This window comes from Tursiops truncatus, chromosome 7 (assembly GCF_011762595.2).
Source record: "Tursiops truncatus isolate mTurTru1 chromosome 7, mTurTru1.mat.Y, whole genome shotgun sequence".
In the NCBI taxonomy this organism is placed as follows: domain Eukaryota; kingdom Metazoa; phylum Chordata; class Mammalia; order Artiodactyla; family Delphinidae; genus Tursiops; species Tursiops truncatus.
This window is the reverse complement of record NC_047040.1, coordinates 51,294,373-51,311,656: the sequence shown is the minus strand read 5'-3', so window position 1 is coordinate 51,311,656 and position 17,284 is coordinate 51,294,373. Positions and strand designations below refer to the sequence as shown.

The following is a 17,284-nucleotide window of genomic DNA, read 5'->3' as shown; positions in this document are numbered from 1 at the left end:
CCTAGTCATTTTGTATTTATTGGAGCAGGGTGACAGGTGAATATGTAGAATGGGTGGAGTAGAGCAGAAGTCAGACTGATATAATATCTTACAGGCAGATTTCTTCCCACCTAGCTCACCAGTTCTTCTTTGTAAGTATAACAGAGTGTTTGTGACATTAATAAACTATTAAATATATTTAATAGTGTAACAATAAATCTTGTCTTTATTTCTGAATGGTATTTTTTAAATTAAATATTTACTGATATTGATTTGCTTCTCTGTGGATTAAGAATTTTACAAAAAGAATGATGTCCACCTAGGATGGGATGGGAATCAGTCTATAAAATTTTTGTTCAACCTTAATTAAGAAGAGACTGAATTGCACTGACAGTTTGTAGATCACAGTGACTAAAATACCATAAAATGATAGACTTCGAAAGGCACTTATTGATTATTGAGTCTAATGGCTTTGAAACTTTATTTTGAGGAGTCCTACATGTTCCCAAAAAGCATTATAACAGGTGAGCCTATGAAGGTAGGAGGAATAGTTAGCTGGTGGTGTAGGGAAAACAAACTGTATTATCAATCAGCCCATGCTTTTCCAGTTTGTCTGCAAGAACACAGAGAGCCTAAGGGTATTTCACAAAGTCTTTGTGGAAATCAAGATACACTGCATTTATAGCATTACTCTGATCTACAATTCAAGAAACTCAGTCAAATATGAGATTAATTTGACATATCTCATACCATGCACTCAAGGTTTTTGACAGTCAATTCTTCTATCACAGGCACTCAGCATGTCTTTGATTGTTCTAGAATTATTTCAGGGATCCTTACTAAGTAGCTTATCAATTTTTTTTAACACCACCTATTTTTAAATTTTTTTGAAAATTGGGATTGGATATTTTATGGTACAACTCAAAATAATTTCAAAGATTTCTAAAAATATTATTGTGCCTTTGATAATTTTCCCATACTCTTTTGATATGAAATTTACCTAACTTTAGAAATCCAGAATAATGTATAAAGTAATACAGTGCTTTCTTACTGTTACCTAAAAATGGTCTTTGTAATAGTAGAAGATTGTCTAAACGGAGAAGATTATGCAAAATATTTCAGTAATTTTAATGGTCCTATTATTTATCTATACAAAATCAGCACCAAACTTTATCTTGTTCTGATAAGCCAAAGGAGACATTCCTTTTTTTTGCTCTTAATTTTTTTTTAAACAAGGATTTTAAACTTCTCAACTGCAGTGATATGATTTTTGAATCACTCTTATAAGTTCCTTTTTCCACGTTTGCTTTTAAGTATTTCTTTCTGGTTTTTTTTTCATTCTTATCAATTTATTTGGCAGAGATTTAAAACAAAGTTTGACAAAACAAGGTATTTTTGAGGAAACTATTAGGAGAGGAAAACAGAATAACCCCCATGGAGAGCAATCAGTCAATGTCACAAAAATTACAAATGTCACTCCAGCAATTGCTACCTGTTTATAAAACTAAAGGATTGAAAACAATTTAAATGTCCATCAATAGAAAACTCATTATTTAAATTATGAAGTATTTATATAATAAAATAGTATGCATCCCTATAAAGGAATGAAGAAACTCTATATGTGTAGTTGAAGAATCTTCAAGATATGCCGTTAAATGAAAAAAATCAAAGTGCAGAACAAGTATGTGGTGTACAACCATTTATACTAAAAATATAATTTAAATATGTGATTTTACATTCATAAAGTACCTTTGATAGAACACACAAGAAACTGGTAATGGTGGTTGTCTCTGAGAAGGGGAACAGAATAGCTGATTGTTCCAGTTATCTATAGCCCAGAACTTAGCAGCACAAAACAACATCTATTTTATCACACTCACAGATTCTGTGGGTCAAGAATTTGGTTAGCGGGGCTTCCCTGGTGGCGCAGTGGTTGAGAGTCCGCCCGCCGATGCAGGGTACGCGGGTTCGTGCCCTGGTCCGGGAGGATCCCACGTGCCGCGGAGCGGCTGGGCCCGTGAGCCATGGCCGCTGGGCCTGCGTGTCCGGAGCCTGTGCTCCAAAGAGGCCCACATACCAAAAAAAAAAAAAAGAAAAAAGAATTTGTGTAGGGCACAGTGCAGGGGATGGAGGCAACTTATCTCTCTGGTCATTGATGTCTGGAGCTCCAGCTGTGAAGAACTGATTGGCAGCATGTGACTTGAATGGCCGGAGCCTGACACATCTGAAGACTCTTCACTCCCTGTCTGGCACCCAGGCTACAGACTCAGCTGGCACTGTTAACCAGGGTGCCTACAAGCAATCTCTCCAAGTGACTGGAGCTCCCTCACAGCGTGGTGGCCTCAGAGTAATTAGACCTCCTATGTGGCAACTCAGGGCTCCAAGAGCAAGTGTTCCAACAAGCAAGGCACATGCTGCATGGCCTTTACAGCTAGCCTCCAAAATCATATCCACTGTCCTCTATTGGTTGAAGCAGTCATAAACCATATTTGGTTTACCCATTCATCTCTGGGTGTGCTTATAAGTATTTCTAAAACCTGAGAATACTGTCTATCTTTTCTTCCTTCCTTTTGAGCAGTTATTCTCAATTTGGCAATGTCTGAAGATATTTTTTGGTTGCACAACAGAGGGGGTGTGGTACTCCCAACATCTAGTGGGTAGAGGCCAGGGTTGCTGCTAAATGTCTCACAATGTACAGGGTACTCCCTAGAACAAAGAAGTATCAGATTCCAAACGTCAATAATGCTGAGACTGAGACTGGCTAAATACATGATTATGGGTTAGAGTTTTTGTTTTCAAAAATCTGAAATCTCATGTGCCTTCATTCCTTTTATTTATAATATTGGCCTACAGGATCACACCTAATTTTTAATTGAACCTTCTGGAATCTGCCTATATAAAGTCTAGGAATCATGATCTAACTGGATTGTCCAGTTTTCCCTTCCTTGATTATTACCATAATAAATATGACAATGGTCACATTATCTTTAAACTCATGTCACGTCCATATTACTAAATAGTGCTTTGTCTGAATGACTTGTACAATATTTCCCTCATTGCTTCTACTTGTGAATAAAGAGGGACTCATTAAGGCAAGACAATAATATCATCTGTTTAACTGTTGTGCTCCTGATTTCATGTCCAAAGTCACTCTTTAATAACCATTCATTCATTCTATAGATATTTATTGAGCACCTATCATGTTCCAGAAACTGTTTTAGTTAGGAATTCAGTAATGAATAAAATAAAAATCCCATTTTTGTTGTGATTACATTCTAGTGGAAATCAGAAGATCCAAAATCCCCCTTTCTTCAACCATTTTTGATCCTGGTCTATTACATGTTCAAAACAAAATAACAGAATCTGATGCATTATAACTATATAAATAGTTGCAAAAGTTTGGTCATACTTTTTTTTTTTTTCCATGTAAACCCTCTGCTTCTTGGGGACTGCCAAGAACCTTTTCATTAATTTTTGAATTTCACTTTCTGGCAGATATCTCTGTTTTCAACTTGCTTGATGTATATTCTAGAGAAGACTGACTTTTGAAGTAAATTTTGAATGAAGGGAAATATAATGTTTGATGAGTTGAAATAATGTTAGTAAGAAAAGTCAATCTGGCATTTAGGAAAAAAAGGCATAAAAGTAAAGATGGAAAATTGTGAGTGGAAAGAGGCTAGTCAGGCCTGAAATTTATTTTATTTGCTATGCCAAGAAAAAAGGGAAAAGAAAAGAAAAAAAAGGATAAAAGATAAAGAGCTATAATGTATCTTTCCAGTGTAACCATAGCTCAGAGTAATTCATTTTCTTGGGTAGATATTTCTATACCTGGTGAATTCTTCAGAATTTCTTACCTATGTCATAGTTTATTCCTCAATAGCCACTGATGAACTTATTGGTTTCTTCTTTGGATAAGGAATGAGAAGCATAAATGAAGCTAGGTATTATAATTTTAATATTCTGATCCAGATATTTCTTTTGATTTTACTTTGTAGTTTCTTTCCTTCCCGAATGCTTTTTTTTTTAGTGTACGCAGAATTGTTTTCTTAGTATATATAGGAGTTAAAAGTTCTGCTAATATGTTAAAATGTGAAAAAAGGGATTTGATGCTCTAAAATTCTCAGACTTTGTAAAGTTATCAGTTTTAAGTAATCAGTTAGCTTATGAAATTTCTGTTTACCAAAAGCTATGATTCTCACCTTCTTCTGCTCTTCTATTTAAAAATAGAGATCATACCTAAGTAGGAGGTTATTAGTATAAAAAAATTCCAAAGAAACAATATAAATGTAGCTACAAAAAATGTTTAAAAATTATGTGAGTATATTTTCTGGAGTTTACTGAAAATGAGAGAAATTCTAATATTATGCCTTACAACTAGTTTTCTAGCAATAAATTTGAAAAAAATTAAAAAAAAATTTTAATCTCAAAAGTCTTAGTGGTACTGACAGATTACAGCGAAATTACCTTTGTTGTGTGAGTGAAACAAAAAGGCCTCTTTTCATCTTTGTCCAAGTCCAGGCTTTGCCATCTATAAGTGCGCTGAATGCGGGCAAGAACCTAGATTGTCTCAACCATAAACTCAGTAAAAACACTTATCTTGTAGTGTCATTATGGAAACTAAGTGAGATATTACAGTTTAGTACTTGTCACAGAGAAACTATTTGGTAATATGATGTTCCCCTTTCTTTGCAACTCCTAGACTATCATAATTCAATTCATAGAAAAGATTCTAAAGGAACCTTAACAATCATCTAGTTTGTCACACATCTGATGCTTGAATTGTTTATGTTTTCCTGGTCACTAGCCTACGCTTTATTGTTCTAATAAAATAAGAGTTACCTCCTAAGACAACAGACATTTATAAATATTATGCTGAAACATATAAAATTGTCACTTTTATAGGTCAAACAGTCTAATACTGGCAAATTTCTTATGTTCCAATCTAATACATATAATATAAAAGAAAATCTTATTTCCCAAAATATAATTTTATATGATAAAGTCTGACATAACTTGATAATGCTAGAATGTAAATATAGTTCTATTAGATGTTTTTAAAAAATTATAAAAAGACACTACTAGAAAAATAGTCCTTAAGAGCTTTATGCACGGATCAACAAACTAGTCTGTGGGCCAAATCCAGACTGTCTTGTGGTTTTGTACAGCCCACAGGGTAAGAATTGTTTTTACATTTTTAAACAGTTGAAAAAAAATTCAAAGAAGGATAATACTTTGTGACACATGAAAATTATATGAAATTCAAATTTTAGGGTCCATAAATAAAGTTTTCTTGGAATAACCCATGCTCACTCATTTACATGTTGTCTTAGGCTGCTATTCTGCAAAGACAGAGTTTAGTAGTTGCAACATAGGTGTTATGGCTTGAAAAGCCTACAATATTTATTATCTGGCCCTTTACAGAAAAAGTTTGACTACCCCTGTCTTAGAGTCAAGCCGCCTACATTCGAATGCCATCGCCACCACTTCTTGGCTCTGTGATTTAGATAAGTTAATCTTTGTGAGTCTTGGTTTCCACATTTTAAAATAGGCATCCTAACAGTACTTATATCATAGGATAATTATGAGTAACTAATACATCATAAGTACTCTCTAAATGTTAGTATAATTATTAATATTCTTCCAGGGTGCTATTGTAAATGATTGGGGGGAAAAACTATAGAAGCTTGGAAGTGCAGGTGGGTGACAATTGTTGCATCACCATATCATGATATAACACCAGTTGTCAGCATTCTATGGACCTAATAGTAAAATGTAACCACTTGCTCATAGGAATGATTTTAATACTTACAACTCACTCATACCACATGGACCATTTCAAGTTAAAAATATTTAAGTTTCTAAATTTGCAAGTGCTAAGCTGCAAAGTAGGGGCTGTTTTCTCCCTGGGACAATGAACATCTGCTGAAACAATTTGTCCAACAGAGCTTTTGCCTCTGCCGGCCTTTTTTTTTTTTTTTAAAGAAATGGAAAAAGGATCATTGTTTAACTTCAATTCTTCTCATCTTCTAAACCAAGAAACAATTTCTCTCAGCACTAGATGTTTCTAGGATTTGGAAAAGTAAAGGGGCCTCAGCTTTTTATTTAGTTTTTCCTATTTTCAAGTAAGGGTGAGTAGAATTTTACTTAGAGCGCCATATTATTTTTTCCTTCTTATTTGAGTATTGTTTGAAAGACCACAGGCTTTTCTAGATGATTTAAGATTTCTGTAGTGAATTGAGCTCCACAGCACTTTCTAAGTCTGAGAGAGACTGGAGGGTGGGGTAGTGGTTATCACACAGCAGAAAAGGGGTCAAGCTTTAAATTAGAAAGGCTTTTAAGAAGCTCATATCTATTACTTTTTGTATGCAAAGTCAGAGTGGTCTGAAGGGAAGATGATCCAAAATCTTGAAAATAAATTAAATGCTCCCAAAGCTAAAATCCAATAGCATCCTAGAGATAATGGATGGTTAAGTAGAACTGCTGATAAACTTCAAGTCTAAGACTTATCAGCCAGGTTACCTCTCCAGCTTTTCTGCATTGGTTTCCCCAGGGAAAGCTGGAGAGAGGACACTTCAAGCACTCAGCTTTATAATGCACACTTAAGAAGGCAGTGAATAATAACCATTAGAGTTCTCTGGGTAAACCAGGTTGAATTAAAGGTGCTTCTTTTGTTACTTACTTTAAAGTAGAGCTTCTGGTCCTTGGGGATTACACCAAGAGCAATGAGTCATATCTGAAATGAGGAAGGGAAAGTGTTGTCAAATTTCATGTTGATTCATAAGAATAAGCATGAAAGGTTGTTCACAGTATTTCAGTGGGGGCAGGGAGACACAAGGGGAGACCAGAGAATCAAATACTTGAGCACTGAAGAGTTTCTATTTGCTATAAAAGATTGAAGAACCTTGCTGTTTTCAAATAGAGGACTTCATCATATATAAATTATTCCTGATTTTTTAAAATTTTATTTTATTCAAGTATAGTTGATTTACAATGTTGTGTTAATTTCTGCTATACAGCTAAATGATTCAGTTATATATATATATATATATATATATATATACACACACACACACACATTCTTTTTCATATTCTTTTCCATTATGGTTTATCACAGGATATTGAATATAGTTTCCTATTCCTGATTTTTTTTATTGTTTTCTAATTATTGTTATTTATAAAATGGTCAAGTATGTAAAGAAAAAGAAAATGTTTTAGCTACCAAGTCAAAAATATTTTGCCACCTGCTATGTATTTTGCCAGCCAGTTAAAATCTTTAGCATTCTTTGGTACAAAGCCTTAAGATGATTGTGGGGTGGATGGAAATTTTCCTCTGTTAGAAACTTTTGGATGATAGTCAAACACTTCTGTAATTTCCTTCACCACTTTTAGCTCCTTTTGGCATCACTTATTTCAAGTATGCCTCTGGAATGTCAAGAAAATTGCCAGATATTATTTTGAATATTGTATTTTAATACAATATCAGGCTAAAGTTGTTCCTAGAGACTTCAGAAATAAAGGTAGAGTGCTTCTTTCTTATCTTTTAGCAAAATGGAAAACTTTAATTAAGACCCCATGGAGCTTTTGGTCAGTCTCCTACCTGTGAAAGTAGATTAGAAAAGAATTTTTATCCTCTGGCAGTAACAGATTTACTTTGGGGGAATGAGGGGAGAAGGAATTGAGTAGAAGGAAAACCAGAAGCTAGACTTGTCACTTAAGTTATCAAATGGTCCAAATATTTGTTCCAAAGCCACTGACTTCATTGGAGTTGTTTTGTCCTGAATATTGGCATTTGAGCCCTCCTCAGTTAAACCTTTTAGAATAATGACTCTGGCAATACTCTGGAATAAACTTTCCATGGTTATTTCCTCAGTTGAGTAAGTCTACAACTAGAAATTCTATCATTTCTGGCTACTCTAACTCCCGATACAAGTATGTGAGGTTTGTTGTCCTGGCACCAATAGGGAAAGAATGGTAGAGCAGGGAGACACCTCATGGGATCATCTAATCCATACTAAAATCATTCAAAACAGATGGTTCTTTAGTCAAAAGTTTTCCAAGGAAATCGTTACACTGGCAATTGCAGTATGACTAGGCTTATAACAATAAAAGAGGCTTGCTTGCCTTTCTGATCAAGAATCATTGCAATATCAAACAAAGGGTGAATTCTTTCCTAAGAAGCTTATGAGTAATTCAGGTCTCTACAAGCATTCCAGGAACAAGATTCTTTTTGGTTACTAAGATTGTAAGTGTGATTTTGGCCCAAAGGCTTAAAACCAAAGCACATATGCTGTGTCTCACTTGTTCTATGGACCACTTCCCTTTTCATTCCTCTCAGTATTTTTTTTCTATCTCTGTTATCTTGAGAAACAATAAGTATTTTTAGCAGGCTCACCTGAATTAATCTCTTACAGGGCTAACGTATTTGAACTAACAACCACAAAAAATAATTTACGGGGAAAACTCTTCCCTGCTCTATATTTTCTAGCTCTTATCCCATTATTTTTAGCTTTGTGACCTTGGGCAAGTCATTTAAATTCTCTGGGTCTCAGTTTCCTCTTCTGTATAAAATAAGAACGTGAATCTAGATGACTGAAAGAGTCTCTTTTAGCTCCAACAGTCTATAACCCAATCTATCATAAAGCAAAATTGTGACCTTTATCACGAAGAAAGGACAGTGGGAGGGAAACGCGTGAGGAATTTTTTCTCATTTCTCTCACTCCTACAAATGCTGCAAATGGCTGAAGTTGGAGACTCAGAACTTTATTAGGTATGTTAATTGTCTGGGTAAAGTTTTGCACAAGGTTTTAGAAGCTGAAGGGGTGAGAGATTTTAAGCTACAATCTTTTATTTTTCCCATTTTTGACTAATTTCAAGACTTGAAACCTGTTGTATTTTAGAATACTGAATAACATATCATGTGTTAGTTCCTTAGGAAATAACAGCTAACTGAATTTAATAGTTCACATTAGTATTGACATCTTCCTTCTAATTAATAAAATATAACTTTTCATTTTTCCCCCCAAGTTTTGTGATAAATGTGCTTACTCCTGCAAATGGCCAATATTTCTTTCTAATACTCCTTTGCTGAAATCCTCCAAAAAAGTTCAAAATACTTTTACTCCAGATAGAAAATACGCTAAAAATTTACTTTTAATGATTCCATTCCATACATGCAAATAGACTTTTAGAATCCAACTCTTTATCTATGGCACTGAGGGTCAGAGGGGAGAAGAATATGTTATTAACAAACCTCCTATTGCTCTTCTTGAGATTTCCTCAAATGGCAGAGAAAACTAAAACTATGAGAAAATTACTGGAGAGCTCTAATAATAATAATAAAATATCCAATTTTGGTTACACAATTTAATTAACATACTGGGGAAAAGAGCTAAAATAAAAGGACTAGTTATGTTTCATTTCCTGAATTGTTATTTCCAAAAACAGAAACATTCTGTCCACTTCCCATTTTGTGGAGCTATTGCAAAAATTTTCTGCCATCACAAATCTTAGAGACAGTGAATCTTACTTAAAAGTTGTGGACAGCCTACTGCCGAAGTGCCAAAGTAGACTTGGTTTCATGTGAAAGATCTAGGAGCATAGCTGTTCTATTAGATGATGTTAGGAACCAGCCTTGGCGACAAGTTAAATCTTTCAAAGATTAAAAAATACTTCATTTTAACTGTTACCTGCTTAGTATGTCAGGCTGATTAAAGTTAGGTTAGCTCAGTGACACCATTGAGTGTTACCAAACACTGCAAATAATTGTGCATGGAGAGATAATAGCTGCAAGAAGAGCCGGTGACCAACTACAATGCTTATGTTTTTATTTTTCTATCACTGCTGAAAAAGTAAATAAATTTAATTAAAAATTTTCCACAGAATTTATAAAACCTGATTTATTCAAAGTTTAAAAATTGATCCATATTACAGAATCAAAATAATGTAAATAGTTTTATACCTTTTATTGGTAGAATATACAAACTCAGAGATTCAAGAACCTGTGACTTTCAAATTTAAAAAACCCTCATTTTCCAGTGTGTTTTCAGTATATTCTATTAGATCTTCTTTGAAAATGAAAAGTACTCTACTACAGATTGCACTGATCTCAACAGGAGGAGAAAACAATCTATTTTTCATTAGAGTTCCTGATGGAAACAACAGAGAGAGCCAGTAATTTGTTAAGTGCAATAATGTCTCCATGAAAATCATGAATGAGGGACTTTCCTGGTGGAACAGTGGTTAAGAATCCGCCTGCCAATGCAGGGGACACGGGTTCAAGCCCTGGTCCAGGAAGATCCCACATGCTGCGGAGCAGCTAAGCCTGTGCGCCACAACTACTGAGCCTGCACTCTAGAGCCCACAAGCCACAACTACTGAGCCCACGTGCCACATCTACTGAAGCCCACACGCCTAGAGCCCGTGCTCTGCAAAGAGAAGCCACCGCGATGAGAAGCCTGCGCACCGCAATGAAGAGTAGCCCCTGCTCGCGGCAACTAGAGAAGGCCCATGCACAGCAACGAAGACCCAACGCAGCCAAAAGAAAATCATGAATGAAGGACATGATTTTTAAAAGATTAACTTGTGAGGATAATTCCCAGGTACATAATATTTTTCTAAACTGCCTTGCTTCAAGAAGGCCTCTCCAGAGAATAATTGAAACAATAAGAAAATAAACTTTAAAACATTATATAAGACATTCAATATATTTTTCTTCAAAATACATTTCACTGACTTAGTAGATATTCCAGGTAAGAAGGCACTAGTTTTATACTGGAATTTAGACATTTTCATTGGTTCAAAAGTATTCATTAAGAAAAACCTATATCTCGCTGAAGCACTGAGTCATAAGATTAAAAACTGTCCAATATTATTTTCTACTCCAGACAATATTATCTTTTGTGTTCCAACACTCAGCTGTTCCACCTAATTGGTACGTCTCATATGTTATATAGATAACAGCTCTTTTAATACTCGGAACCATTAGTTGTGTGTCCAAGATAACCTACATTCACAAATAGATAAGTACTTTTATTTTTGCATAGAAATGAAGAATGAGGAAATTTAGAAGTTAGATTTCTAAAAAGATAATTTAAAAGGTTCTCATTTAGCTATTTATCCATGTATCAGCAGCCTGGTGGCCCTAGTCACCCCCTTTGCTCAGTTGCCTACAATAGCTAACTGGAAATGGTCCCGCTTTTGCCCCTTCTCTGGGTCTCACATATAGTGTGAAACATAATTTTCTTCTTTTTTTTGTTTTGCTGCCACCCCTGCTTCCCACCCTACTTCCCATTAGATGTGGCAAAGGTCAGGGGGTTCATCCTTCCCACTTTACTCTTTATTTTCAGTTCCTACTAATGCTGAATTATCTCTTTCACATCCTTCCTCCTATGGCTATCCTCTTCTATCCATTTTGCATAAACACAAATGTAAAACATGTGTTTTCATTTATTTCCCTGAAACACAATCACACCAGGCAGTTGGGTTAAAGGTTTGGGTGGATATCTTGGGATACGAGGGTATTATATCACAGCACAGCATGGCAAATAATGTGAAACTGAACATCAGACATCTCTGTTCACTGGCAGTATTTGCCACTAACCAGCACCTTTTCTCAGGACCTAGCTCCTAATGTCTTGCAGCCATCTTCCCTACCTCCTATTATCCTCCATTGCTTTTCCTGGTTTTGGAACACTTGATTCATCCATCTCTGGCTAAAGCAAAACATTCTTCTTACTTTATTATGCAGGCGATGTTTTCTTTGTCCAATTTTTAGCTCATTTTAGACAAGCCCCAAATGCAGAATCAAAGATGGCTCACCAAAATGCTTTTGCTAAATAAGACATTTTTCTCCATGAGGAATTCCTTTTTTTTAAAATACATTTATTTATTTTATTTATTTATTTTTGGCTGCGTTGGGTCTTCGTTGCTGCGTACAGGTTTTCTCTAGCTGTGGTGAGCGGGGGCTACTCTTCGTTGCAGTGCACGGGCTTCTCATTGCAGTGGCTTCTCTTGTTGCGGGTCACGGGCTTTAGGCATGCAGGCTTCAATAGTTGTGGCATGCGGGCTCAGCAGTTGTGGCCCAGCGGGCTCTAGAGAGCAGGCTCAGTAGTTGTGGAGAATGGGCTTAGTTGCTCCGCGGCATGTGGAATCTTCCCGGACCAGGGATTGAACCTGTGTCCCCTGCATTGGCAGGCGGATTCTTAACCACTGCGCCACCAGGGAACCCTCCATGAGGAATTCTGTTACCTGCCTTTGAGCTGCCCAACCACCCCCACACACACAAGTTTTGTAGCACACTCTACATTTTAAAGGCCATTCAGCCAGCAAGGTATTAAGTTTTTGAAGGGCCCTGGGAAGAAACCTAGGATTCATTCCCATGTTCTTCCTATTCCCTCCTGACCATAACCAAATCCCAAGCCCTGTTGATTCTGCTGGAAACATCTCTCTTACTTCTACTGCTACCCTTATCCAACACAGCATTGTCTTTTCACCAGTATTAGTTCAACAGCCTCCTAATCCATTGTTGGGAGGAGAAACTTATCCTCTACCAACTTAAGTCCAAGTGGTTGGGAGCCTACAAGTTAATTGATGACAGATGGATTAACAGGAGAAAAGTTAATTTTCACATACAAGTGAGAGGACCCCGTATGAAGTGGCTCCCCAACCAGCTAGGAGTAAGGGTTTATATACAAGCTTAATGAAGGGGGGTGGATGAGTTTAGGAATTCAAAGGATGGAAGGTTCTGATGAGGCTTGTGCATACAGTTTTCTGGAATGTCCCAATGCCTAAGGCCAGTCACCTTCCTGACTAGAGGCTTCCCCAGAGACTGGGTTTGGGGCAGCTGACTCTCATAAAGCCCTGCTTTAGTCAGATAAGGGAAGTCCTGATAAGATTACTTTCTGCAGACGTTTTCATTTTGAAGTAATCCGCATACCATTTTGGTGGGTTGATGATCCCTACACTACCTCCCTACATCCAGTCTTGTTTCCACACCTGTTCACGTTGCAGCCAGATATTTCTAAAACACCTGATCATGACACTCCCTTTCTTAAAAATACTTCAGTGGCTTTTCACTGCCAAGGATTATGATTTATAATCCTAGATTTACCACTTACCTACTAAAGCTTAAAGAACCAAAGAGTAAAATTGTATAAATCTAGCCTATATGGCCAAAGTTGATTTACATGGCAGGAAAGGTAAGGCAAGGTGGGTAAATTATGATATACCAAAACATTAGTATTTAGTGCCATGACACATTTTGCATCTATGTTTCTCAGATTTTACTTCTGAAATTCCTACTTGGGGCAGTGTGCCAGGTACCAAATCTTTTTCTCTTCCCTTCGATTTTGATTAACATTTCATTCCTTTAGGGCCTTACTGAAACGCCTGGCTAAGTTAGTTCATAAGCTTATTCTTATTAGTGTTAATAAGTTAATGTACTATGCATTTCCACATACAGTGTTTCTATTTGAATAAGGTCATTCATGACTAATACCACGGGATGACCTATAAAAGGCATTTCAGACCCTGAAGCAACAAGCTAAGGAGAAAATCTGAGCAAATGGGCTTTGAATACCTCTTAAACCCAAGGTTCTTGCTCTGCTTATGAATAGAACTGGCCCTGAAGGGAAGAATTCTATTGGCTTTGTATAATCTGCACCCATCAGGAGAGGGGTTCATGCTACTCTGTATTACTCTATTATGTAGCACAATCAGTGTACCAAATGGGATATTTTGCTATCCAGCTGTGATTCCTACATACTTGAATTGTCCATATGTATTTTTAAAATAGATTTATTTAGATATAATTTACATGCCACAAAATTCACCCTATTTAAAGTGTACAGTTGAGTAACTTTTAGTATATTCTGAGCTGTGCGACCAACACCCCTATCTAATTTTCAAACATTCTCATCAGCCCCAAAAGAAACGCTGTACACATCAGCAGTCATTCCCTATTCCCACCCCCATTACCTCAGCCTAGCACTAGGTAACAATCTATTTTCTGGCTCTACAGATTTGTCTATTCTGGACTTTCTGTACAAATTGAATCATACATCATGTGACCTTTTGTGAATGGCATCCTTCACCTAGCATAATGTTTTCAATATTCCTCCATGTTGTAGCATGTATCAGTACTTCATTCCTTTTTGTTGCCAAATAATATTCCATTATATGGATGTGCCACCATTGTTTATCCATTCATCGGTTGATGGACATTTGGGTTGTTTCCACTTTTTGTCTATTGCGAATAATGCTGCTATGAACATTAGTGTACACATTTTTGTGTGGATATATGTTTTCAATTCTCTTGCTTGTATACCTTGCTGTAGAATTGTTGGTCATATGGTAATTCTATGTTTAACATTTTGAGAAACTGCCAAACTATTTCCAAAGTGGCTACAGCAGTTTATATTCCCATCAGCAAGTATGAGCATTCCAATTTCTCTGCATCTTTGCCAACCCTTGTTATTGCCATCTGGTGGGTATGAAGTAGTATCTCATTATGGTTTTGATTTGCCTTTCCCTAAGGACGATTGATGTTGATCATCTTTTCATGAGCTTATTGGCCATTTGTATATCTTCCCTGGAGAAATGTATATTCACATCCTTTGACCATTTCTTATTGTGTTATTTGTTTTTATTATTATTGAGTTTTAAGACTTATTTATATATTCTAGATATAAATTGTTTGTCAGATATATGATTTACAAATATTTTCTCCCACTCTGTGGGTTGTCTCTTCATGTTTTTGTCAGCTTCTTTTGAAGCACAAAATTTTTTTAATTTTGAGGAGGTCTAATTTGTCTGTTTTTTCTTTTGTTGCTTACTCTTTTGGAATCATATCCAAGAAAATATTGCTTAAGCTAAGGTTACAAAGGTTTGCTTTTATGTTTTTTTTCTAAGAGTTTTATAATTTTAGCTTTTAACTTTAGGTCTAGGATCCATTTTTGATTAATGTTTGTATATGGTATGAAGTGGGTGTCTAACTTCATTCTTTTTCATGTAGGTATCCAGTTATCTCAGCACCATTTGTTGAAATTGCATATACTTTTAAACCATATGCTAGGAAGCTGTTGAGTTAACAGTTCTGTTAGTCATTTGTTACTGAGTAACCTAGTAAGCAAATTCAACTCTGAGAGACTTCAGGTATCAGTATTTGGTTCTGTAGATTTGTATATACTGTTTATCTCTTCTTGCTTTTGAGTATTTTGTGAGTTTTGTTCTGTTGAATATTTCATGTATTTGGATGCATTTCTCTTCCCTAAAGTAAATATATAATTTACTATATTTAAATACTGATTTACCATATTTAATAGTGGGAACTGCTACATGTAATTAATCTTGACCTACAAAGAGCTAGCAATTCATCCATTTATTTCCTCAAGAAAAGTTTTTTGAGTACCTATGTGTCATGGATATAATGCTGGGAATATAGTAATAAACAAAACATATTCCTTGTCCTCAAAGAACATATTCTAGAGAGAAGAAGCAAACAAACAAACAGAAACCAAAAAAAAAAATATGTGAGGTATGGATGTTGATACATGTTAAGAAGAAAATAACAGCCAGAGGAAGAGGGTAAAGAGTGATGCAAAAGTGTTGCCAGTCTGTATAGAGTAGTCAGCGATCTCTTTGACGAAGGCAACATTTAGTCAGAAACTGGAAGGCTGCATCAAACTATCTATGGCCGATATCCTAAGGACGAGTGTTCCATGCAGCGGTAAGAGCAAGTGCAGCGACCTGAGATGGGACATGCTTGGCTCAGCTCAAATTTTCTCCCTCCCTCTGTAATTCTAACGCCAACAGCATAATTTCTGTACACATTCCAATTTCACCACAGTTTCTCTTCTAAAAACATTTTGCCATAATTGATTATATATTGTACCATACCTAAGAAGATTCAGTTTGGATGTTTCAAAATTAGATAAATTTAAACAAAACAACAAAAAACCCCAAACATTTTCCTGCATTACATTTTGCATCCTTGCTGAAGCACGATTTCTGATGTTGCAACTTCAGTCCAATTCAGCAAACTTAACTGAATGCCTACAGTGATATTTCCCAAATTGTAATCTGTGGACCATATTTGTGATTCAGAACTTTCACTACGACTTGAAAATGGTTTGAATAATTAAATGGTTAATAATTAAATGGTTTGAATAATTAAAATTAGGCCTCAGTAATTTATGACTATGCCTGTATGCTTGTTTTCTGACAATATGGAATGTAGTGAATGCCACCAGGGTGACTTAATTCCAAGGAGCTGTATGTTGAGGAATCTTATGGCTTATGCATAGCCTACCTTGAGCGTCATCAGCTATGACACACCGGGTCTGTATCATGGGGTCAATTCGTCACTTATGCCACATATGGCTATAGTAATTTAATAACTCACTGGAGTTACTGTTAGGAAATCAGATGTTGTTACCTGTACACCACTGAATATCAATAACCAGAGAGAAGATACATTTGCCATGAAAATTTCAATGCATTTTACAGACAGTACTTTTCTTAAAAAGTCATCACTTTTTGACAGTAATACCCTGAAAATCAATGCCCCACCTTTCTCTGTTCCTCCTTCCCTTTGTTCATGATCTCTGTTTCGGATTACTTTAGGCAGTTGGTAAATCTTAAGTAGCCTGGATATGTGAAAGCAAGGTGCTTTGATATTTTCAATATTTAAACTCAGAATATTCCAGAATGCCCTAAATTAAAATGCAATTATGAAATGCCCTTTTGCCTTTTCACCAAATATATTCAATTCCTACCCACTGACTAAGGTAAAATAATCCTTTCTGTCCCTTAACTCACATTAAAACTCTTTCCCCTTGCCTAGCATTTCTTTTTGTTTGTTTGTTGTTTTTTAGGTTTTTTTCCAACTGGCAAATAACATGTACATTTTATTTTTAAAGAAAAATATGGCCTAATATAAAATAAAATTGGAATCAAGCAGTCTTTTTTTGTAAACATCTTTATTGGAGTATAATTACTTTACAATGGTGTGTTAGTTTCTGCTTTATAACAAAGTGAATCAGCCATACATATACATATATCCCCATATCTCCTCCCTCTTGCATCTCCCTCCCTCCCACCCTCCCTATCTCACCCCTCTAGGTGGACACAAAGCACTGAGCTGATCTCCCTGTACTACATGGCTGCTTACCACTACCTATCGGTTTTACATTTGGTAGTGTATATATGTACATGCTACTCTCTCACTTTGTCCCAGCTTATCCTTCCCCCTCCTCATGTCCTCAAGTCCATTCTCTAGTAGGTCTGCATCTTTATTCCCGTCCTGCCC

The 17,284-nt window shown here is 35.9% G+C and overlaps 2 long non-coding RNA genes across 4 annotated transcripts in view; one reads left to right on the top strand and one right to left on the bottom strand.

Moving 5' to 3' along the window:
- The window catches only part of LOC141279165 (uncharacterized), a 205,327-nt gene that overhangs the window by 145,778 nt on the left and 42,265 nt on the right, over positions 1-17,284 (bottom strand). For all 3 annotated transcript variants that reach the window (XR_012333044.1, XR_012333046.1, XR_012333043.1), the window contains one exon: positions 6,659-6,712. This is a non-coding gene — a long non-coding RNA (uncharacterized lncRNA). The remainder of the gene's footprint in view (positions 1-6,658; positions 6,713-17,284) is intronic.
- LOC109549361 (uncharacterized) overlaps positions 1-17,284 on the top strand; it is a 61,121-nt gene that overhangs the window by 1,705 nt on the left and 42,132 nt on the right. The window lies entirely within an intron of this gene.